Here is a 10,221-nt window from a genome sequence, read left to right as displayed (position 1 = left end):
CTGAAAAAATAAATTCTATTCCCCGTTGCTTCAATGAGCATCTTCTCATTCTGTCACCATTCTGCTGGGATAGAGCTCTCTCCATTGGCAAATGCATTCAACCATTTGGCCACAGGCAGGCAGTGCTGAGGGGTGGTATACACTTTATCGCTGTCTCTCAAACACTGGAAGAAGGAAGGAGCAGAAGGGGTGGAATCAGACTTGTCCAGCAAATTGTAAAGGCGATTTGAAACTTTCATCAAATGACATTTATCAGAGGCGGACAGAAAGATGGAGAGCTGCTGGAAAAGCTAGAAGTCAAAACTCGAGATTAATCGCTACAGCAACTTAAAATGCGATCTTTCTGTGCAACCTGTTTGATGTTCAGAATTTGTCTGCACACGGGGCGTCTGTTCATTTGTGACCTCCACAGCAGGAGTTAATGACTGACACCAACAGTCCCACGTTAAGTGAATCTGAGAGAAACACTCACTCATTGAGAGACACCTCCAACGGCCCTGAGTTGCGGGGCTGCAGACAGTACAGCGTGGAAGGGAGGGTTAATAATGAGCCATTGTTTCTCCCCCACCCGCTCCCTCACAGAGACATGGAGAGTGACGTCATAAACCCATGGCGTCATTCACATTCACATTCAGCCCATCGAGTCCACAGCGACTCTCTGCCTGTTGTATTTCTCTGTAGTTATTCACAATCGGTGATATCTGTCCCTAATAATGCTGAACTCTGCCTGTGTCATGATGCAGTCTCTGACATCCTGATTCTTTTGTCATTCATGTCTGAAACAGCGTGGGGAATTACTGCCAGGCATGACAAAAATACTGCAAGTAATGAGTTTCTACTTCACCGGTTTATTCCCATCTTAGAGAGGATGTTTTACATTCCATTCGGAGCAGACGGACTGAGAACAGGGGAAGACCACTCAGTTCTTCACAAGTGTATCAGCTCTCCTGTGTGGCCTTGGCCAGTGCATCAACATGAGGTATTTATTTCAGATACGTGAAGCTGTGGGAAGCAGGCAGCTGATGAAAATGCATGGTGCAGGTCACTGCAAGCCACAGCACTGACCAATAGAAAATAGCAGAGGATGGTTTCGATCCATCGACCTCTGGGTTATGGGCCCAGCACGCTTCCACTGCACCACTCTGCTCCCATGTGCTGTGTGCTTCTCAGGCAAGTATTCAGCTTTCCATCTGGAGTGCAGCATTTCCATTCGATGATGATGTTCAAAGCTTTTCACTGTTGTTTTGTTGCACAGACGTGTCACAGCTGTGTAAGTATAACCTTTGTCTAATTTCCCACATTCTGTTGGTCGATTTCACTCAGAATCACAAAACTTGTCACAGCTCAGATGGAGGCCATATACCCTGCCTTCGTTATGCCACGTCTCCCCAAGAAGCAACTAATTATCACTTTCAGTATCAATCTTTTGCCTTCTCCCTATAGCATCTGCACAGGTACTTTTAACATAACCGTCCAATTCCATTTAGTGTTGATTGAATCTGCCTGTGTCACTGCCAGATCGTGACTTACCGACCCGAACCACTCCTTGTGTGAGAACGTTCTTCCTCAAGTCACTTTTACTTTGTTTTCCTCGTGCCTTCAAATCTCTGCCTAATCGTTCTCAATCCTTTCAGGCATGGTGTGGTAGCGCTTTCATGCCTTTATTTCCACTGTCCATGCTCTTCATGACTTGGAAAGCTTCATTCGGATCACTTTACAGCCTTCTGTTCCCCAAGGAGAACTGTCTCAACTTTCCAAACCCATCTTCATTTCTGACATACAGCTGCATTTTAAACCTTCAATATTTGGACCTATCTTCGATGCTCCATACTCACAATCCCTTAAATGCCTTCCAGAAACAATTCGTTTGATGCAATCTTACCTGTTTTGTTCTTCCAGTAGCCTCTTTGTCTATGATTCACATGAGCCCGTTCAGCACTATCCCCAATCACTTCACTTTCCCACTTTCTGAGGTTTCATGTTCATGATTGAGCAATGCTTCAGCCTAAGAATTCATTCAGAGTCGGATTGCCTGTGTGAACCTTCTAAAACTCTTGTTCTTCCTTTGAACAAGTGTATCCCTTGGCCATGTTCGCTGCAATGGGACCTCTCCCCTATCCCAAAGTCAGTCAGTTCGAGTTCATTTCATGTAGTTGCTTTTTGAGATAATTAACTGGGTACTTTGGCAAAACACGTGTGTTTGTTTAGATGTAAAACTGGGACTGCTGGCATTTATAAATGCTGTAAGGCCCAAAGCAAGAATCATACCCCTGGACCAACGAGCCACCTGTAGACCACAGGGGCCAATCCTCAACCAGCTGGGACTCACTTCGTGTGACATACATCCCACAATGCTTCAGGAATTCCAAGGATCAAACAGTCTCCCAAACATAATCCATTGACCTTGATTGTTCTTGGAACAAGACCAAAATTGCTGGCAAGGTTCAATACGTCTGGCAGTATTTGTGAAGGAAAATCAGGGTTACAGTTTTGGGTTGGTGAATCTTTCTCAGAACTGACTGTTTAGACTTATTTCCCAGGACATGGCTCACAGCCTCACCTGTTGGCCTAGCAAGTGGATATCTTAACGCTCTTTAACTTTTATGAAGGTTTGTGCTGGTTCTGCCATGACAGGAAGTGAGTTACCTTTTCCCACTGTTGGTAGTCTGAGTGAAATGCTTTTTCCTGCTGTTTTGATTCCTGTCACAAGCAAAATGGAGGAAGCCCTTGCATGCATTCCCAGCTTTTTCCCACAGTCAGCAGGATATGAATCCGTGCAAAAACACCGCAATGGATTTGAAATCCATTGCTTTGACCATTAACCAAGAGGTGCTTGTTAATATTAACAGCAGAGTTCATAAAGGGAGCCCGTAGAGGAAGTCTGCTTGAATTTTCCACAGCACTCAAAAAGGGGTCAAAAAAGGTCATAGCACAAGGTCAGAGTTCATGGTGTTGGCTCATAACTGAGCATGTACTTCCTATTGTTTAATGAACAGAACACACAGAATCGGGATTAAAGGGTATATTTCATGTTGAAATACCCACACCCCACAACTCACCCACCGTGCTCTAATGTACACTATTTGATGGACACTGTTCTCTCGGAAATCTTTTAACTTGAAGTAATTCATTAAACCTGCCACATTGCACATTACCAGAACTAAATTAGCCACATCCTGCATCCTACCCCAAATGCATCTTTTGCCTCATTGAACAGTTATGGAAACATTTTTATCTGAAATTTATCACCTTCATAAAAAAGGGGCTTTACAGTGAAGCAAAAATCAGAAGCCATTCTTTTCTTGGCACAGATTATTTACAGAGTTCAACATTATGGGTGTGTAGTTCCTTACTCCGCTCTGTGTCTGCAAGTGTCTAGTTATTAGTTCTCCAGTCACCAAAGAATGTGTACACAATATTTGATAAAAATGAACAACTACAATCAAGGCCACTAAAACATTTATCATCTGTGTGGCTACCAAAGTGTCTCAGTAAGTGGGATGACTGATTCAATCATTTCCCAGACTCAGAACAAATGCACGGTTTCTCTCCTGTGTGAATTCACTGGTGTGAGACCTGATGGAAAGACTGGCTAGATCTCTTCCAACACTTGGAGCATTTATCGACATCTGCTAAGTGTGATCTCACTAGTGTGTAGCAGGTAGGATGTTTGAGTGAACCATTTCTAAACTTAAAGCAATTATCGAGTCTGAGAGATATTCAGCACAGAAACAGAGTCTTTGGTCATTCTCGTCCATGACAACCAGATTTCCAAAATTTATCTCGCCCTGTTTGCCAACATTTGGCCCATATCCCGTTAAACCCTTCCTGTACATGTATCCATGCAGATGCCTTTTATATGTTGTATTTATACCAGCCTACACCATTTCCTGTGTCAGTTTATTCCATACACACACCATCCTGCGTGTCAAAACATTACGCCCTATGTCCCTTTAAAATCTTTACCCTCAAACCTTAAAACTATAACTTCAAGTTTGGACTCCCCTACCATAGGAAAAAGACCTGATCACTACCCCTCATGATTTTATTAATTTCGATAAGGTCACCCCTCAGCTTCCAACACTCCAGTGTAAAGAGCCCGATTTTATTCAGCCTCCCCTTCCGGATCATCTGCTCCAACCCTGGCAACTTCTCTGTAAACTCTTTCATCTTTCCTTGAGCAGGGAGAAGAGGATTGAATGCAGTTTGCGAGGTTTTGTCTGTGTGTATTAACCTGGTTAATGGGTACAGAGAGGATGAACACATCCCCTTTATCCCGCCAGTTTAAATTGTGAAAATATCGGTTTTAAAGCAGTGTAAGAGGAGACTGTATCTTTCTGTGCATTTTCACCGGAAATGTTCAGCTGTGAACTGTCTGTCTTTTATAAAAAAACGATGCTTGACTTAAATTCTCTTTGATTAACATTGAGATAGAAAAAAAGTTTCTGTGTTTGGGTGCTTAAGTTCATGAACATATGGATTAGAGATGAATCCGCTTGTGTGGAGCTGAATCAGCTTGTGTGGTGCTGAAGCAGCTTGTGTGGAGCTGAAGCAGCTTGCGTGGCGCTGAAGCAGCTTGTGTGGTGCTGAAGCAGCTTGTGTGGAGCTGAAGCAGCTTGTGTGGTGCTGAAGCAGCCTGTGTGGTGCTGAAGCAGCTTGTGTGGTGCTGAAGCAGCCTATGTGGAGCTGAAGCAGCTTGTGTGGTGCTGAAGCAGCCTGTGTGGTGGTGAATCAGCTTGTGTGGTGTTGAAGCAGCCTGTGTGGAGCTGAAGCAGCTTGTGTGGTGCTGAAGCAGCCTGTGTGGTGCTGAAGCAGCTTGTGTGGTCCTGAAGCAGCTTGTGTGGTGCTGAAGCAGCTTGTGTGGCACTGTAGCAGCTTGTGTGGTGCTGAATCAGCTTGTGTGGTGTTGAAGCAGCCTGTGTGGAGCTGAAGCAGCTTGTGTGGTGCTGAAGCAGCCTGTGTGGTGCTGAAGCAGCTTGTGTGGTCCTGAAGCAGCTTGTGTGGTGCTGAAGCAGCTTGTGTGGCACTGTAGCAGCTTGTGTGGTGCTGAATCAGCTTGTGTGGTGTTGAAGCAGCTTGTGTGGTGCTGAAGCAGCTTGTGTGGTGCTGAATCAGCTTGTGTGGAGCTGAAGCAGCTGTGTGGAGCTGAAGCAGCTTGTGTGGTGCTGAAGTAGCTTGTGTGGAGCTGAAGCAGCTTGTGTGGTGCTGAAGCAGTTTGTGTGGTGCTGAAGCAGCTTGTGTGGTGCTGAAGCAGCTTGTGCGGTGCTGAATCAGCTTGTGTGGAGCTGAAGCAGCTTGTGTGGAGCTGAATCAGCTTGTGTGGTGCTGAAGCAGCTTGTGTGGAGCTGAAGCAGCTTGTGTGGTGCTGAAGCAGCTTGTGTGGAGCTGAAGCAGCTTGTGTGGTGCTGAAGCAGTTTGTGTGGTGCTGAAGCAGCTTATGTGGAGCTGAAGCAGCTTGTGTGGTGCTGAAGCAGCTTGTGTGGAGCTGGAGCAGCTTGGGTGGAGCTGAAGCAGCTTGTGCGGTGCTGAATCAGCTTGTGCGGTGCTGAAGCAGCTTGTGTGGAGTTGAAGCAGCTTGTGTGGTGCTGAAGCAGCTTGTGTGGAGCTGAAGCAGCTTGTGTGGTGCTGAAGCAGCTTGTGTGGAGCTGAATCAGCTTGCGTGGTGCTGAAACAGCTTGTGTGGTGCTGAAGCAGCTTGTGTGGAGCTGAATCAGCTTGTGTGGAGCTGAAGCAGCTTGTGTGGTGCTGTGGCTTAGTTGGCTAATGTGCCTTTGTAACAATCAGCATAGCTGTGGTTTGAGTCCCACAGATTCCGATGGCTTAGATTGACAGTATCTTGTCCAAACCTCTTGTAAATAGTGCCAGTTGCTTGGTTCCTGAAAGCTGAAGTGGCTTGCTTCTTGTATTTAAACTAAATGCATTATTATTCCTCTGCTCCCACTCCAGTTACCTGAGCTTAACCCAACTGGCAGTTTTGTTTGTTGCTGTTTTGTGAACTGTAACAATTAACAATTGTCAGCCACTCAGAGAGAGAAATTTTGATAAATATCCCGATTTGACAGATAAACCTGATCACTTTGCCGAAGACGACATGATTGAAATGCATAACTAATCTAGTTCCAATTAACGATCTGTGGACCTGAAAGGTTACCTCGCTTCTGCTCTACAGATGCTGCCAGGCCTGCTGAACTTCTCGGTCAATTCCTGTTTCCCTTTCAGACTTTCAGCATCTGCAGTTCATTGACTTCTGTTAACCTGGATAATTTCCGGGACAAATCAGCCCATCTACCAGCTCCAGAGCTTCTTTCCTGCTCCAGAAAGTCAGTCATCACAATAAACAAGCAGAATAGAGCTCCCATTCCCTGATCGAAAATGGAACCCAGCCTGCGGCGGTGAAAGCACCAAATCCTAGGTTCGTTCCCTCCTGGGACCGTCTGGGAAGGGAGTGTTTAAGATCAGAATGGAGGTCGCACATTTAAGGCAGAGTTGAGGTGAAGTTTATTCTCTCAGATGGTTGTGAATTAGTGGATTCTTTTACAGAAGAGGATTGTCAGAGCTAGGCCACAAAGTACATTTAAGGCTGAGTTTGAAAGATTTTTAGCTGCAAGGGTATCAATGGTTATCAGGAAAGCCAAGAAAGTGCAGTTCAGGATTAACAGGTCAGGATTATCCGCTCTTTTAATAGCAGAGCAGACTTGATGGGCCGAGCTGTCTCCTTCTCCTCCAAAACTGTATCCTGTTGATATAAAGCTGCAAAACCGACCGGAGCAAATTTTGCTTAAAAACAGGTGGATCCCATCGGGATACTGAACCTCAGTGATATTTGCAAAGGACAACAAACAAAGGGGCAGTCATTGTCAGAAGTGGGATTTGAACCCACACCTCCAGGTGGAGACCAGAACATCCAGCTTTACAGTGGAAGGAGTCTATTCCTTGAGCCTGGCACCTTAGACCACTCGGCCATCTTGACACACCTTGGCTGCTCCAGAGCGATCTGTATACCATGGTAAACAGGAAAAGCCAGTCTTCAGCACACACACTGAGCCTGGCTCCATGAGGCCCACAGTCACCTCTCACAAACCACCGTTGCCCTTCACTTTTCCCAACCTCCCCCTTGTTCTTGTCTGAAACAAATTGAACGTCAGGCAATTGCAGCTGACACTGCAGATGTAGAACTGCAATATAGATTGAAGCGACAACGCCTGGTCTATGAGATAATTCTACTTCTAAAGGTCAGTCAATATTTCAGAATTATTATTGCAAATTTTAACCACGAACACGCCACGGCAGTGAAGGCACTGAATCCTAATCAGCAGACTGTGAGGGAAGACGTATATCTCTATCACCTGTTCACTGCCTGATTCAGCATTGCATCTCTCATCCTTCTGCACATGATCCCCTTGGCTCCATCTCGGTGTTATCGCATTGTCTTGGTTAATAATGCACAGACTATCCTGCCATCTATTACATCGCAGTTTCTAATGCATGAAACCCTACTTTACAGGGCACAGTCTTCACTCTATAGCGGCGTATTGAAAGCAATGGTCTTGTAAAGCACCGGCCATGAGTTTACCTCTAACTGGAGGAGATGAGAATTTTTGTACAACTGCGTATCCAATATCCAAAGGCGCACTTTCACATCGTCTGAAATTATGCCAATGTCATTTCCCCCACAGGCCAGCAGTGAGGTGAGGTGAGGTATTATAAGCTGCAGGTTGACAAGGAAACAGTGGGGGACAAACACGGAGAGGGGAGCGGCCGAATGCTTTATTTCTTTGCTGTAATCAGATTCTGGTTTTGAAGTGTGAAATGGGACTATAGAACCCAAATGGATGAAATCCTACTTTCTGGGGGTTGGTCTCTTCTGAGGCCTTTGTCACCTTCTGGGAAATGTGTCTGTGTATTACCTTCTGTCCATCACCTCGTAGCACACAAGGCTATGGGCAAAGGCTGGAAACTGGGATGTTGGGCTTCTTTCTGTGCTGTAAAAACACGATGATTCAGTCATTTTGCAGGAGAAACTACTGTCATAGAAAGAAAAAAAAATGCCAGAAGTTGTGCCATTAAGAAACGATGCACACACGTCCCTCCCTATCCCTGGTGGTCTAGTGGTTAAGATTCGGTGCTTTCACTGTCACAGCCCGGGTTCGATTCCTACTCAGTGAGTCAAGTTTTATTTTTCCTGACGGTGACAACGCAAAGGCAGTGCAGCTCTGTCTGCAATCCTTTCAATGTCAGTTCCTGTCCCCGAGAACATCAGGGTCCATATTCCAGCTGCTTAAAGAGGGGAAAGGTGCCTTAGCCGTCACTGCTCAGTCAGGCTACTCACCTTTGCGTTGTGTTGTTAGCGGGACATCAGCAGTAAGGGGAACATTCACAAGGTACACAACCAGCAAAGATAATCACAGTCGCTACTTCAATTCAATCGTCTCCCCTTTGTGACGCAGTGAGCTTCACTGCCATTTGTCGTCAGGAAGCTACAATTCACCCGATCGAGTCTCTCAGCCATTCAATGAGATCGCTGCTGATCTGATAAATGTCAACTCCGCTTTCCTGCTTTTCCTCCATAACCTGAGGTAAACTCGAGCCTAAACACCACATCATATATTACCAATATTTTTCGGAAGTTTAGATGACTTCAGTGACCTGTGCATGTTTGCATGAAATTGAATAGCATGAAATGAGCGAAAAAAAGCCCTTCTCACAGTTCAACCCAGCGCAGGGTCAGCCATATGACAAAAGTAAGAGAGCAAAAATGTTACCTCTTTTTCTCCCAGCACAGATTTCTCTCTTGACGAGTTGAATATTTGCAGAATTTTTCATTATAATTATGACATTTTCATGGACAGATCCTCACTCAATCCACAAATAACTATGCTTCCAAAAACTATTTTGCCTCAGATTAAAATTGCTGTGCATCTTTTCATACAGCTTGAGGTCCCAATAGTCCCTGCTCCATGTCAACAGGAGCTGCTCTGTGTGAGGTTGGAGCTCACAGACTCGGCATTTCACGCGCCTGTATGGCCATAGAAGGACCGCGCGCTCACCGATTGCATCACTTCTATCTGTATCCTCCTGGTCACTGTCTGATTCACCATTGCATCTCTCATCCTTCTGCACATCATCCCCGTGGCTCTATCTCGATTTTGTCACATTGTCTTGGCTCATAATGCACAGACTATCCCGTCATCTATTATCACAGCATATGTCTGCACGCTCATTGCCATCCCCATTTCTGGTTATATCTTTGCGGCTGGGTCACTGAGTTTCCCTGGAACCGGGATTATATGGTTGTATGCAGCAATGGTTACTTCCTTGTGTGAAGGAGCTGATGAAATATCCAATGTTCAACTAAATTACTATTGAAATGTACATTTCAACAAGAGCCAGCACTATACACTGAGTCTTTGATATTTCGTAGAAATCTATCAATCTCAGTCTTCAATATAATCATTAATGGAATCTCCACAGTCTCTGGTAGCATCGTAATTACAGATTCCAGCCCTCTGTGAATCCCCACATTACAGTGTCCTGCATGGCAAGTATTCCACTTGTCGATCTGGTGCTGTTCCTAACATATCCTCTGCCACTGTAGTTATTGCCTGTTGCACACCAGCGAACTCATGTGGTGCCGTGATCGTATTCTAGTTAGTACTCTGTGTTGTGGCCACAGCAACCTCGGCTCGAATCTGAGACATGGCAGTGGGTGTTTGCTGTATTTTGTTTTACTCCTTGTGCCAAGGGGCACAGAAATGCGGCAAGTATCAAACATTTTTACGTGAAAATATTCTTTGAGGTGGTGACAATCATCTCTCAACCCCAGCTCTCTCACATATCTGCATTTGATGTGTCAGAATTCAAACCCACCACTTGGAGAATTTTCTCCCTCCCACAATCACTAACTCTCCTTTACGTCCCTCCTTCCACTTCACTGAGGCACTGCACAATCTAACATCCATTTTCACATTGACATTGTTCATTCTGTCTTGTTGCAGTCAGTGTTGCTGAGTGAACGTGACCTGTCTCACCACCAGGAACTCTAAACCAGATGAACTATTTAGATACTGGGACAGTAACATCAAGACTCATGGAGCAACTTTTACTAACATGGACCAGTGATTATTGGAACATCAGGCCTAGGAAAATGACCCATGGCAATAATGAGCAACATGGACTGCATCGGAAAAGACCAGTTTCTGTGGCTTTCTGCAACATTCATTG

The 10,221-nt window shown here is 45.2% G+C and overlaps 1 non-coding gene across 1 annotated transcript; it reads right to left on the bottom strand.

Annotated features, from left to right (window-relative positions):
- Positions 1 to 6,855: 6,855 nt before the first annotated feature.
- Positions 6,856 to 6,970, bottom strand: trnal-caa (transfer RNA leucine (anticodon CAA)). The gene is made up of 2 exons: positions 6,933 to 6,970; positions 6,856 to 6,890 (listed from the first exon to the last, which is right to left on the bottom strand). It is a non-coding gene; the product is annotated as a tRNA-Leu (tRNA).
- Between the last annotated feature and the right edge of the window lie 3,251 nt (positions 6,971 to 10,221).

This window comes from Stegostoma tigrinum, chromosome 10, assembly GCF_030684315.1.
Source record: "Stegostoma tigrinum isolate sSteTig4 chromosome 10, sSteTig4.hap1, whole genome shotgun sequence".
In the NCBI taxonomy this organism is placed as follows: Eukaryota; Metazoa; Chordata; class Chondrichthyes; order Orectolobiformes; family Stegostomatidae; genus Stegostoma; species Stegostoma tigrinum.
The sequence above is the reverse complement of the archived record's forward strand: the minus strand, read 5'-3'. Positions and strand labels throughout refer to the sequence as shown.